Source organism: Lissotriton vulgaris, chromosome 3_1 (assembly GCF_964263255.1).
Source record: "Lissotriton vulgaris chromosome 3_1, aLisVul1.2, whole genome shotgun sequence".
NCBI classification, from domain to species: domain Eukaryota; kingdom Metazoa; phylum Chordata; class Amphibia; order Caudata; family Salamandridae; genus Lissotriton; species Lissotriton vulgaris.
This window is the reverse complement of record NC_141689.1, coordinates 457,843,688-457,856,004: the sequence shown is the minus strand read 5'-3', so window position 1 is coordinate 457,856,004 and position 12,317 is coordinate 457,843,688.

Here is a 12,317-nt window from a genome sequence, read left to right as displayed (position 1 = left end):
GAAGAGTAGGAAGAAGCGGTTCAGTCTGCAAGAAAACAGGATCCTGATAACAGAGGTGGTAGAACACCATCAAAAATGGCTCGTCACCTCCACTGTGTCATTGGCAACAAAAAATGGACTTTGGCAGTCCATCATGGACAAGGTGAATGCAGTCGGAGTGCTGAAGAGGACAATGGAAGAGGTTAACAGGTGCTGGAATGATTTCAAGCGCAAAACCAAGCTGACACTCGCCATGAACTGGTAGGCAGCAATGCAGACTGGAGGTGGGAGTCCTGCGCCACAGGAGGAGCTGGACGATATGGAAGAAATGGTGTCCACAGTCATCAGTGGGGAGATGGTGGCAGGAGTAGGGGCACCGGACCCTGCTCAACATGACCGGACACAACAGCACCAGGGTGAATGGGGGGACGAGGGCAGATGGGCACACATGCACAATTAAGTACAGCACATCTGCGGATAAACCATGCTTTAGCCACCAACTCCCACCAAGAGACTAATGTACCCAATGTACCCAAATATGCAACATCTCAGCACTGCATAAGCACAGACGGCAAAGACACACCGCATGAAAGGGATAAGGGGCACCCAAATCAGAGCTGCAGGGGCGACTACCCCGAAATGCAGCACATACACACATAACATGCAGAGCACATCAACATTGACAACAATTTGGTAAAAACCACAACACGCCCACAACAGTACACAGGACGCAACTGGTGCTGCTTGTGTGTAGAAACTGGCCAATCAAATTTGGCATTGCAGGGAAATGTGAGTTGATAATGTACAAGTACAAACACACATCCGTCATATTGCCGAAATGTCCACTGTCCCGCATCAAATAGGCAGCGCCTCCCAAACAGCCACAATGTACACAGTCATGCAGTCTGTATGAAAACATGTACAATGTAACAACATACATGTGAACACATTGTTAAACTGCATCTTACCTTTACATTGCAGAGGGAGAATAAACACCTCTTGCAGAGCAGCCTGAACCTCTCTTCTCTGATGACGAAGAGGACCACCACAGCTTCGACTCTGATGCCCTCCAACAGCTCGTAGAGAGCCTCCGCACCCCACCTCCTGGAGCAGGGAAGCCCATGTGCCATAAGGAGACCCCACCCCCTGCACAGACCATGCAGCAGGCAGCACCCACCACCACAGCTACCTCCCAGGACCCCCACGAAGAACACATGGCCTTCCAACGCCATGTCTTGGGGCACCAGGAGAATCTGGCTGAACAGGTGTGGGTGGGATTCGACCGCATGACAGCCAAAATAGATGCCATACGTGGGTGTCTAATTCCCATCATGGACCACCCATGGTTCCTAACAGTCACCCACAGTCCACTCCATGCTCTCCAATGGACCACTGCTGACATTGCTGGAGCCCTGACTCAGAGAATAGAACAACTGTCCAGTCAGAGTGGCACAAGCGATGTCACACAGGTGTTAGAGCACATGCGGAGGTCAATGGAGACCAGGGAGCGGATGCAGGTGGAAAGTGCGGCTGCCACAGCTCCACATAAGTGAGAGGTAGCTGGGTTCCTCAATGACCTTAGGACCTTCCTCATGTCATTACTGCCACAAGGCCTGGTGCAGATACATGCTGCTTCTATCACTACATCCACCCCTCTGCCCCCTGAAGTGTCAGTGACACACAATGCGGCAGGCATATCACATCCGTCGACTGATGTTTCACTGCCACACAGTGCTGGAGGAACAGAACACCACCACGCACACGTAAGGCACATGAAACAGCAGGGGATGAAGAAGCGGATGAAACCGCCTTACTGGTAAGAAGAAAACTGTAGCATCCATCTTCATCATAGGGCCTGTTGCTACTTGGTTCTGCCCTCTGCATCACCACCTTCCACTGTCTCCTGATGCACTCTGCAACACTCACCTTGGACATCGAGTTGGACTGCCATGTTCTGTTTGATCGCCAATGACATAGCATGTGAGGTAGTGTGGCTCACTGGTTAGAGGCGGCAGACCCGAGAGCAGAGGACGGCCCGGGACCAGGGTTCGATTCCCGGCGCAGCAGGTTTCTGGACCAGGGTCAGCGGACTCGATAATTCTCTCGCCTCGGTGCCCACTCTGATCAGCGATCACACTCGGCAACTCTGGGCATTAGCTTGCCTCATCTTCACTAACGGCCCCACCAGACCGCCGGGGATGCCTGGTCTCACCTTGGAGATACCCATTAAGGGACCATCTCTCAGGGAAGCCAGGAAGGGCTTCGCAGCGGTCGAAGCACCTTGGGACCCTCCGGGTAAGTAGTGCGCTATATAAATGCCTATACATACATACATACATACAGCAATCAGACTGTCGACTGTACTCTTCCTCTTCCTTTGGACTTGTCACTCTCTGAAAGACTCTGGCTGGCCCTCCACAGCCCAACATTGTAATGTGGGGTTTGCATGGCCCTGTACTGCTCCAGATGCAGCACTCCACTGAAAGGGCATTAAACATTCATAATCACACAGATGTGTCATGTCTATGGTTTTTCAAGTGTGGAAGTATGGATGAATGTAGGCTTAGTGATTCCCCCTTACATCCATGTAGCTTACATTGTTGAACTTGGGACACAGGGTGACAGATTGTCGAATGTAGTCAGGGTGGCACCAGCACTACAACATGGATACACACATTAGTTACTTCCTTGTCCAACCCAGTAAGGAACTACACCCAGAGCCCGGGGTCATTGTTCAGACCTTTATGCTGGACTTGCATGCGCCAGGCTAGCCCACTCCTGTCACGCTCATAGGGGGGGACAATGCTACATGTCACAGGTCTTTTCTGTAGTGATCTTCTGGTCACAGGTCTAGTTGTCGGCATGCCACAGCCACTCCTCCACAGCTGGTTTACACCCACACCACACCCATCCAACACACGCATCACAGGATATGCGCCCAGGCCAAGAAAATGGGCCGGGCGCAGGTGCTCAACGCCATTTCCACTCTCCATCTGGGTGTATCCGTGTGGTGTTCATGTAGGCATGAGGGCCTGGGGCCCTACAACATCATGGCTTATGGGTCCATAACGGCCAGGCAAAATGATCCTCGTGGGCTTTGTCTTCTGGCAGGTTACAACAATGCAGACTTACCTTATAGCCTAGTGTGTAGGGACGATATGAACCCAACTCTGCGTAATCTACCTTACTTCCTGTGTTTTATGTATGCCCACGGGAGAGCTTGGTAACAACCAAGGAAGAGGGCCTGGATTGGATGATGGATGTTGTTGTAGGTGCATTTACGCGATTGTTGACCTTCAAGGAAAGAAAACTGGTTATGAGCAACCTACGTCCTGAAGCTCTGCCTATATCCCTGATGAGTATTGTCTTTAATCTAGCTTCTCCAACCCTTCTACCTCAAACAATTACTGGAATCGAGACATCCTGGTTGTGTCAGAAATAACCATCGAGTTGCTAATGGTCTTACGTCCAGATTCTCCTTTGAATGTTGATATTGAGGGAATATGACCAGTTTACCAGGGACCTGATAGGAGCAAGCATAACAGATGTTAACCACTTACACTACAAACTATGCCCTCTTTCCACCACCCACACATGCTGCCACAATGTACTGGTAAGAGTTGATGGTAGGTTTCATCCATTGGAGTAATCTTATGGCCTGTTTAGTGAACACAGGGTACATTGCAGCATGAAACACTGTTAGCCTGTTATCAGTACAGGGACGTAGCGGAGTCATCAGCACTGTGTTATACCAAAGGTGCGCCAAGTTAGTGCCAAATATAGTGTCACAGTTAGGTTGCATGGTAATGATGGAGCAGTTATTCCCTCATAACTTTAATATTATTAATTGTGTGAAGGTTGTAAACTAATCAACATAACGCATATTATATTAGAAACTGCACGTGGGAAAATGAACTATTATTTTCTAAACATCTGATTCATTAATAAAATATTAGTCAAACTAATATAGAACTGTGATAACATGGACATACAAGAGTAAACATATGTATTTGTGCATACCGCACAATTGCATTGTGGCAAAAGAGTGCAGATAGTAAGTAAAATTGCTTTACATGTTGCTTCGCAAGGTAACACCTAACATGAGTAATTAGAATGGTGGGAGGTGAACAGAAGGGCTTATTAACTATATCTAATTTCTGTTATGTTTGTTTTCATATTAGTTCCGATTGTGGCCTGATCGGCTTAGTCTGAAAAGTGGCTGCTGCTAAAGCGCGATTGTGAAATTTAAACTAAACGATGGCCCCCACACATGTGCATAAAGTGGATCTTCACTCACAAGTGTATGGCCTATGCCAGAAACAAGAGATGTCAAGGCCAGCCTGTCCTGCAAAGGGAGTTGTGGCAAAATTGTTTGTATTAAAAAGCCTGGGAACGGATGAACATTAAAACCTGGATGCGAGGTACTGTTGCAAAGTGCTAAACAAGTACAAATGTGAACATTTGATGAAGTCATGAGAACCCCTGGTGTGAATTTGCACTTTTACGAACTGGTTTAAGCAAGGAGGACATGAGGTGATCATGGCCACCCCTCCAATGGACCAATGAGAAATGAGTGTATTTATTTATTTGCTTTTATAGCGCTGGACTCGACCCTCGGAGGGGTATCTCCGCGCTTGGCTCGCTGTAAGTGCCGGAATCAGTGCCTTTGGGACGTGTAGACAGGAGGCTATACCTCCCGGAAAAGATGTGTCTTGAGTGCTTTCCTAAAGGAAAGAGATTGGTGTTTTGTCGCATGTCAATAGTGAGTTTATTCCAGAGGGAAGGCCCTACGTAAGAGAGTGCTCGGCCACCCTGCCTGGCCTTCTTAATGGGGGGAATTTTTATTAGAAGTTGGCTACTGGATCGCAGAAGGTGTACCGGTGTGTGAATTTGAAATGTTTGGGTCAAGTAATGAGGACCTGATCCAAAAAGGCTCTTATGTATAATACAGCAAATCTTGAACTTGATTCGCTGGCGTACAGGCAACCAGTGATGCTCTTCTAAGAGGGGCCTAGATGGTGTTCTCGAGGGGACATTAAAGACCAGTCTGGCCGCTGTGTTTTGGGCCACTTGAAGTCGGTTGAGCACATGTTCATTCACAGAGATGAGGAGCCCATTGCAGTAACCCAACCGACTTATTACAAGGGCCTGGACTAGGGTCTCTCTATAGACGTCTGATAGGAAGGGAAAAACCCTTCTTTGGAGACCAATTGTCTGGAAACAGGATCCAGTCACCAGGTTCATGTGTTCCTTTAGAACCAGGTTCTGATCCATTCGCACTCCCAGATTCTTAACTGATTGTTTTGGGCAAGGAACGGGTCCTAACTCCAAAGAGCATGACTTCTGTCTTGCCCACATTACACTGGAGGCAGTTGGAAGCCATCCAGTTGGATACCGCTCTCATGCCCTCAGCAAAGGAGTTCTTAATTTCTGGAGTAAGAGTCTGGATGGGGAACAAGAGCTGGGTGTCGTCGGCATATGACACTGGGGTAAACCCATATGCTCTCACGATATCAGCAAGGCGGGCCACATACACATTAAATAATGTGGGGCTTAGGCACAAGCCCTGTGGAACCCCCTTGGTGAGCTCCCTAGAGATGGAACGATAGGAGCCCAAGCTGACACTTTGTGAGCAGCCGGTGAGGAAACTCTCCAGCCAGGACAGAGCTACACCTCCAATCCCCACTCTCTGCAAACGGCCGAGAAGAATCTAATGTGACACAGTGTCGTAGCCCCAAAAATTAAAAATTTCTGGTTTAGAGAGTTAGTAAAAGGGTATAAAATAGCTTGTGTAAATGATCTCGGTGTGGCCGTTATTTTCGCACCTCTACTCAGCTCAACATGCTGTCGGTTGGGACAATTTTTCTTTATATTGCAAGAGACTTTGAAAATTTTGGACTTTGAACTTTCATGGGGAAAAAGAACAAGATCTGTCACGGACATTCAATGTCGGAAGGGAGACAACGAGGAGTTTAGAAAGACAGAAAGTCAGCTTGGGAACCTATTCTATGTTCTGCGATTCTATCATCGCTAAGCATGTGCAAAATTTGAAAATTCGCGATCCGCGAATTCACGCGAAAGCAAACTCGCAATTCGCAAAATTTGCGAATTCATGCGAATTTGCTGTTTTTGCCAGTTCGCAAGGGTTTTGTACAAGTTCGGGTACGCAAACTTACTTGTGTGGTCGCAACGGTCGCCACCATGTTGTTTCTATGTGTCCTGCCTGTTTGCGACCATGTGGTTCATCGCGGCCACCCTCCAGTTCATCACTGCCACTCTCCTGTTCATCACTGCTATCCTCTGGTTCATCACCTTGTGGTTCACAACTGCCACCATCTGGTTCATCACTGCCACCCTCTGGTTCATTACTGCCACCCTCTGGTTCGCCACGGCCACCCTCTGGATCATCACTGCCACCCTCTGGTTTACCATTGCCACCCTCTGGATCATCACTGCCACCCTCTGGTTCATCCCTGCCACCCTCTGGTTCATCACTGCCACCCTCTGGTTCATCACTGCCACCCTCTGGTTGATCACTGCCATCCTCTGGTTCATCCCTGCCACCCTCTGGTTCATCACTGCCACCCTCTGGTTTGCCGCTGCCACCCTCTGGATCATCACTGTCCCCCTCTGGCTTATCACAGCACCCTCTGGTTCATCACTGCCACCTTCTGGTTGATCACTGCCATCCTCTGGTTCATCCCTGCCACCCTCTGCTTCACCAGTGCCACCCTCTGGTTGATCACTGCCACCCTCTGGTTGATCACTGCCACCCTCTGGTTCAAGGCTGTGGATTGGGGCAGGGAGGGCTGAATGAAACTAGACACTGCCTGGGGCACACAAGGTGTCCCATGCAAAGTCCAGTTCAAACCGATGCTGGGACTCTCCAGCCCCAGCTCTGGCGCAAAACTGGACAAAGGGAAAGGGGTGTAACCACCCCCTTCCTGTGTCCCACCCATAGGAGGGACTTAGCAGGAGATCCAGCCCCTAGATTTGGAATAAAGGTAGGAGCTGTGTAGTGGAGTGGTGTGGTTCACTGGTTAGAGGCGGCAGACCCGGGTGCAGAGGACGGCCCGGGACCAGGGTTCAATTCCCGACGCCGCAGGGTTGTAGACCAGGGTCAGCGGACTCGATAATTCTCACTTCGGTGCCTACTCTAACCAGGGATCACACTCTGCAACTCTGGGCATTAGCTTGCCTCATCTCCACAACGGCCCCCCACATACGCCGGGGATGCCTGGTTTCACCTTGGAGATACCCAGTAGGGACCATCTCACAGGGAAAGTCAGGATGGGTTCCCCAGCGGTCTATGGCGCAGAGATACTCCTTCGGGAGTCGATTCTAGCGCGTTAGAAACCCGCAATTAGTGCAAACCAGATCATCCCGTCTGAAACTTTGAAATGGAACTCTGGACCCTTCGACATCCCACTCGACGTGGAAGACTGAAGAATCTCCTTTGTGGTCCAGGAGTGGCAACCCTGTGCAAGCAGGCACCATCAGTGCATCAAGACTTTCTTTGCCGTTGCTCCCACCGGAGCTCGAACAACAGAGATCAACAAGACCCAGACTCCCAGACACCAAACAGCCAGATCCGCAGTCCTGGCATCTGTGACAACTATCCATCAAAACTACACTGCTGGCCTAGCTCCCCTGAAAAGTAGCCATCGATCTGACCTTCCCGGTCTGATCCAGAAGACATCTTCGAGTCCTGCTTGGGTTGCATTTGCTAAGGTTTGGTGACTCCAATTCAAGAACCGACACCGCCAACAGCAAGAACCTTTGTGGGAAAGCTCATGTCCACCAGCTGGTCATCTCCACCAGGGCCGGACTGGCTACCGGGCAGTTGTGTGTGCTGCCGAGCAGGGGGATGCTTTTGTTGATGGGGACCTGTGTGTGCAAAACGAGATTCGTTTTGCTTTTTTTTTCTTCAAAGCGCACGCAGGTCCCCAGCAACGAAATACTCCCATACCACGGAGAAATCATCCCCCTGCTCGGCCGCGCACACAACTGCCCGGTAGCCAGTCCGGCCCTGATCTCCACGTGGCTGCGGAGACAAACTACTCAACAGTACCTGATTGCAACCCGACACTACCTAGTTCCGTCCTGGTTCCATCCTGGTCACTGGCTAGTGACCTAGACTCTGTACCCTCTGCTTTCAGGTACTCTAAACCTTCGATACACCCTTGGATCCAACCGGACTCTTCTCTCCTGGCCGCCTGCAGCATCTTTACCTCCAGGCTCCATAGAACACCACGAACAAACCCGATGCACTTTGGCACCTATGCACCCGCTTCCTGTGGGTGAGGTTACGAGATTACACTGGTGCTCCTATAGTGGTGTACACCTCTAGTGTCCTAGTTTTTAGTGGCTAAGTTCTAGTCCAGTCAGAAGACTCCTAAACCTATAACTTTCTGATTTTTGCGCACCATTGACTTGTATGGTAAACGCGGTTGCCTTTAGACATTGCACCCGCATCCTGTGGGCCTCCTATGTCCTAACCTTCATTAGTCCAGTGTAGGCCCAGCGATTGCCTAGGCCCTACGCCTGTTCATTGTTCATGACGTGGTACTTATACCACTTTCTTAATATATGGTTTGAGTGGCCACCCGGCCTATCCATAATTGTGCATCTTATTGTATGTTATACTGTGTTCTTTGTTTAACGCTTGTGCTCCTGTGCTCATAAAGAGTCAAGGGGATTATATATATATATTACCTACTGGCTATCGCCAGTAGGTACATATAGTTAGGATTAATTCCCTATGGGATTTTTGAAAATTCTATGTCTAATAACTTTGGCGTTTGTAAACGGAATCGGCTGAAATTTTCAGGAAAATGGCACATTTTGTTTCTGAGCAGCCCCTGAAAATTTGGTGGGGTTTCGTCAAGGGGGGGCTGAGAAAAAAGGGGGGTCCCAAAACGCGTTTTTAACATTGAGTTTTCCATAGGGCGGTTGGACTCACTTTTAGCTCGAACGGCTGAATGGATTTGCACGAAACTTGGCAAAATTGTAGGGACTGTTAGCCCGATGTGCCTTTGCTAGGTCTCAATATATGTGCTTCAGTGGATTTTGAGAAATTAACGTTTAAATCAAGATATATATCTGTAACAGCGCTCCGGGCAGCGATCCGGTCCGCTTACTTTTCGCGTTTCGGAACTTTGCACGCAGAAAGCTGATTGGCTCTCCGGTGTCTGTCAACATTCTAAACAGTCCGGAGCGGCCGCCATCTTGTCTCTCGGTAGGATCGAGAGAGAAGAAGAGGTGAAAAACGAAGGGGGAATTTAATGAAAGGGGGCAAGGTATTCCCCTCTTGACCCCCTAGGAATGTTGTTGGGGTTATTAAAGGGTCCCGTGGGGAAAAGAAAAAAAAAATGATTTTTCACGGTAGAAGCGCTTCACGGGCCGGCAACTGGGCCGCAAACTGGTAGCGAAACGGGAATTCGCCATTTTGTGCTTCATTAATTAAATTACTAGGTATAAGGGGGTGCGGGAGACGTATCCTAATCCCCTATGTTTCCTGAGGGTGGCTGAGGAGGCTGATATATGTTGATACATCTCTTCCAGCGGCTGTGCATGAGCTTTTTTTTTTTTTGCTGCGTGACAGTCCGGAGCGGCCGCCATCTTGTCTCTCGGTAGGATCGAGAGAGAAGAAGAGGTGAAAAACGAAGGGGGAATTTAATGAAAGGGGGCAAGGTATCCCCCTCTTGACCCCCTAGGAATGTTGTTGGGGTTATTAAAGGGTCCCGTGGGGAAAAGAAAAAAAAAATGATTTTTCACGGTAGAAGCGCTTCACGGGCCGCGAACTGGGCCGCAAACTGGTAGCGAAACGGGAATTCGCCATTTTGTGCTTTGTTAATTAAATTACTAGGTATAAGGGGGTGCGGGAGACGTATCCTAATCCCCTATGTTTCCTGAGGGTGGCTGAGGAGGCTGATATATGTTGATACATCTCTTCCAGCGGCTGCGCCATCTTGCCTTTTTTCCAATGCCACAATTTTGTCGTGCACGGCAGCCATTTTAGATGCCAGGCTGGTCCCAGGCTATCACCTACCCCTGCGGATGTAGTTTATGGCCCCAGCTGAAGAGAATTCAGACATGCCAACCCTCCCGATTCAGGCGTGAGACTACTGATTTCAGTGCTAGTCTCCCGCCTCCCGATTTCTGCAAGCAAAAACCCGGGGGCATATTACGAACAACTAGCGATAATTTTTGTCTCTAACTTGTTTAGAGACAAAAATTATCGCCGCACATCGGCGATTTTTATCGCAGATAAACCTTGCTATTATCGCAGAAAAGTCAGCGATATTCATGTATTATCGAGCAAATGCTCTTAGCCATGTTATCCACCTCCCATTGGATAACGTGGCTAAGAACTGCTCAGGGCAGGTGTTAGATTTTTGCGATGTTAGGGACTGTTTCCAGTCGCTAACATCTTGGCACGCCACTTTGCATGTCATTAGTGATAAGTATCACTGACATGCAAAGCGGGGCCCAAGATGGTCGCTATCTCCTTTTAGCTGTCACTAACTGGTGTTAGCGACAGCTTGGTAATAGGGAGATAATTTTATCTCCGCTTTCATGGCTTTTAAAGCCAAAAAAGCGGAGATAAACCCCCTTGATAATATGCCCCACGATTCCTTGGGGGTTTCAGCTGACAGGGCTTGGTATTGTGTTACATGGTAATTTTTCCAGGAAACGTCAGAGGGTCGATGCAGGGGTTCTAGAAGAGGTGATAAACCATTTAAGCCTCATGAACAAGCGCATGGTCTTTTAAAGATTTGTGAAGTACTCGGGGCGGCGGTGTGTGTGTGCCCTCTTTCAGGAGCGGGCGGGGGGGCACTGCCAGCAACTTGCCAGGTCAGGTAGTGTTCAACACGTGCATCACCCTTTCTCTGCCTGCTATTGCGCTCCATGCTTCGGAAAGGTAAGAAAAAGAACGTGCATTTGAGTTTGAAATGTCCGATCCTGCAGCAGCACACTTCCAAAGCCCACACATGACAATAACCCGATTCAAGGCCCCATTCACCCGTTTTAAAAAAAATAGATAACACTCCAACAAAGTAAGATTATAAAACTTTATTAACTTTTAACTATAATGAACGGAACAAAAACTAAAAACATTTAAACATTTTTCAACCCAAAAAGCAACAATGGTTAGAAGCTGTCTTTTGTGCGAATAGTCCCAAGGCAGCACAACGTGCAGAGTTCTGGACGGCACCCAGGTGATGTCGCCTGGGTGCCGCACTGGTTTTGGGATCCTACAATGCAGCACAGAAAAACAGCGTGGGGCGTCCCGGGTGGTGCGGGGGAAGGCCTCGTCAGTAGCGGTCTGTTGTGCGAATAGTCCCAAGGCAGCAGAACGCGTTGAGATGTTGATGGCACTGTGTCCAGTGTCCCATGGCTGACACAACATGTACGACAGGCACCCAGGTGATGTCCAGTAAACTGCCGCACTGGTTTTGGTATCCTACAATGCTGCTCCGAAAATTGGCGTGCGGTGGCCCGGGGGGGGGGGGGGGGGCGTGGGGGAGGCGGCGTGAACGGGCCTCCCCAGGTGGCGGCCATCCAGCTGAGTTGCGCCCGCTCTTGCGGCTACAGCGTCTCGCTCACCATGTTGTTGAGTTGCTCCCACTCTTGCAGTGCAGCGATAGGCGGCTGCCACATGACTCTTAAAATGGCGGACGGCTCCTCGGTTTTGGGCCTGGTCCACTGAAATGGCCCTGGGACACCTTGGAACTCGGACGCTTGCCTGCTAGGGCTTGGGCTCCATTCTCGAAAAGCGTCCCCTCAGCCGTGAAGATTCTACAAAAGTCTTGGGGGCCCCCGACTCCCGCAGGCTTCCGGTGGGGAGCGGCTGCCATGATTGCTCGCGGAATGACCACGACGGAGCCACGAGATGGTGGTGCTCTCATGCTGACGCCAGCTTCAGTCTGAATGATCCAGAAACAAGGTGGGGCTTTCATCGTTTGGGAAAAAAAAATGTTCTAAACCAATGAAAAGTGTTATTTTTAGGTCATATGACCAAGCCTTCCATCTTTAGGAAACCAAAAGTAAAATGAACCAATGAAAAGTTTTATAAACAAGTCACATGACCTGTTATGCGGCATAGGGCTACAAAAAGCGTAGAAAATCCGTTGGCACGTGAGGCGGCGTCAGTAGCGGACCGATGTGCGAATAGGCCGAAGGCAGCACAACGCGCCGAGATCCGGATGGCACCGAGGTGGTGTCCAGCAAATTGCCGCACTGGTGTGGCCATCCTACAATGCTGCGCCGAAAGACGGCGTGTCCAGCTGAGTTGCGGTCACTGTTGCGGTACAGTGACTCGAACGCGCCGAGAT